Here is a 2,839-nt window from a genome sequence, read left to right as displayed (position 1 = left end):
AACTGCCCCTACCTAGGAAAATAGTAAACCAAAAGCAATACTGCATTCCTGGAGGGATTGCACAGATTACTGACACCATCAATGACTTGAAGGATGCAAGGGTGGTGATTCCTGCCACATCCCCATTCAACTCGCCTATTTGGCCTGTGCAAAAAACAGATGGATCTTGGAGAATGACAGTAGATTATTGAAAACTTAACGAGGTGGCTCCAATTGCAGCTGCTGTTCCAGATGTAGTTTCACTGCTTGAGCAAATTAATACATCTCCCGGTACCTAGTATGCAGCTATTGATCTGGCTAATGCCTTTTTCTCCGTGCCTGTTTCAAAAGACCATCAGAAAGAGTCTGCCTTCAGCTGGCAAGGCCAACAATACACCTTCACTTGCCTACCTCAGGCTACCTTAATTCTCCAGCCCTATGTCATAATTTAGTCCACAGGGAACTTGATCGCCTTTCCCTTCCACAAGACATCACACTGGTCCATTACATTGATGACATTATGTTAATTGGACCTAGTAAGGAAGACGTGTCACTGACTCTGGACTTATTGGTAAAACATGTGTGTGCTAGAGTGTGGGAGATTAATCCCACAAAAATTCAGGCACCTTCCACTTCAGCAAAATTTCTAGGAGTCCAGTGCTGTGGGGCATGTCGAGACATTCCTTCTGAAGTGAAGGATAAGTTATTGTATCTTGCTGCTCCCACAACTAAAAAGGAAGCCCAATGCCTCATGGGCCTCTTTGGATTTTGGAGGTAACATATTCCTCATTTGGGTGTGCTACTCCTCCCTATTTATCAAGTGACTCGAAAAGATGCTAGTTTTGAGTGGGGACCAGAACAAGAGAAGGCTATGCAACAGGTTCAGGCTGCTGTGCAAGCCATTCTGCCACTTGGACCTTATGATCCAGCTGATCCAATGGTGCTTGAAGTGTCGGTGGCAGATAGAGATGCTGTTTGGAGTCTTTGGCAGGCCCCTATTGGTGAATCACAGCGCAGACCCTTAGGATTTTGAAGCAAAGCTCTGCCATCCTCTGCAGATAACTACTCTCCTTTTGAGAAACAACTTTTGGCTTGTTATTGGCCCTTAGTAGAGATTGAATGTTTAACCATGGGACACCAAGTCACCGTGAGGCCTGAGCTGCCCATTATGAACTGGGTGCTGTCTGACCCACAGAACCATAAAGTTGGACATGCACAGCAGCACTCCATCATTAAATGGAAGTGGTATATTCGAGATCACGCCCAGCAGTAACCTAAGGCACAAGTAATTTGCATGAGGAAGCAGCCCAAATGCCCAAGGTCTCCACTCGTGTCACATTACCTTCCATCTCCCAGTCTGCACCTATGGCCTCATGGGAAGTTCCTTATGATCAGTTGACTGAGGAAGGTAAAACTCATGCCTGGTTTACAGATGGTTCTGCGCGATATGCAGGTGCCACTCAAAAGTGGACTGTGGAGAGTTCTGGAAAAGTGACGCTCTAGGCAGAAGCATCACGCTGTCCCTCCACAGCAAAGATCTGAAAAATTAAGCTGAACAGAGAATACACAATCCTGAAACCCTAAAACATCAAATAAAGAGATAAAGAACTCAGCCAAACACCAAATGGAGTGAGAAAACTGACAGAGAACGGAGAGCAAGGAGAGATTCATGCAGAGGTCCCCTACCAGCTAACGCAGTGCGGATCCACCATCTTGGACTCCTATCAGAGACCAGCAAACAGGGGGTACGAGAAAGCAGCCTCACGGAGCATCCAGCGGGAGACAAAACAACCAGTAATTTGCGATATACGCTTTCCCAAACCCCACTGTTCTTCACCCACACTCGGCCTCTTCTGCTTCCCGCAGCCACAATCTCTTGACTGGGAATCACCGGCTGCTTGGATTCCACACAACCGAATGGGCCAGCTCTCTGACTGCCATTTGTTGGCTGCTGGTGTTGCTTTTTTCCGCTTCTTTTGATTTCTTCCTTCCCTCTCACCACCTCCCCCTCCTTCCACTCAAATACCTGGCTCCGTGTGCCGTCTTTGCTTCTTCCTGAGGGGCTGTGGAGCTCCGTTCGAGTGTGAAGCTGCTTCCCAGTCTGGGTTGCTACGCTGGTGGGATCCTGGGGCTTTTGTTCGTTTGTTTGTTTTGAATTGTTTGTTTGTTTTCTTTTCCTTTTCTTCAGTTGGGAGACCCTTCTGGCCAGATGGAGCTGCATGGCAAGGAGACTCCCCTTTGGCTCCCACAGACGTGCAGAGGGATCCCTGAGGGATTTTCTTTTTTCATTGATTTTCTTTTTTTTGTTGTTTTGGGGGCCTTTCTTGTTCTTTTCTTTTTGTAAATTTGTTTTGTTTTCTTTTCCCTCTTTTTCCCTTTTTGTCTATCTTCATTGTTCAGTTTCTTGTCTTTCTATATCTTCCTTCTCTTTCTGCTCCCTGAAAACCTGGCGTTGTACACCTCTACGCCTTCTAGCCAGGCTATACTGCAACACCTGAAAGCGATTTCCCAAGACCTCACAGCTGCACCAGTGGGATCCCTGGGAACTTTGAGGTTCTTTAACCTTTCTGATTATTATTTATTCATTGATTTCTTTTCGTCCTCTTCTGCTTTCTGTTTTTCTCCATTTCATACTGTCTGATCACTCCAACGGCAAGCTCCCCTAGCATTCTTTTTTGTTTGTTTGTATGTTTTTGGCTCCTGTCCCTCTCTCCCATATCCATCTTAGCTCCACAAATAACAATCTCCCTGCTGCATCCTGCCTACCTGCACCATGCGCTTGACATCACACCACCAAGCAGGCCTACTGGAACCTGCCCTGCACTGATTACCAACCTGCTCTGGTGGCTGTAGTAAGTGC

This window comes from Trichechus manatus, unplaced genomic scaffold (assembly GCF_000243295.1).
Source record: "Trichechus manatus latirostris isolate Lorelei unplaced genomic scaffold, TriManLat1.0 scaffold00011, whole genome shotgun sequence".
NCBI lineage: Eukaryota > Metazoa > Chordata > Mammalia > Sirenia > Trichechidae > Trichechus > Trichechus manatus.
Note: the sequence above shows the minus strand (reverse complement) of the source record.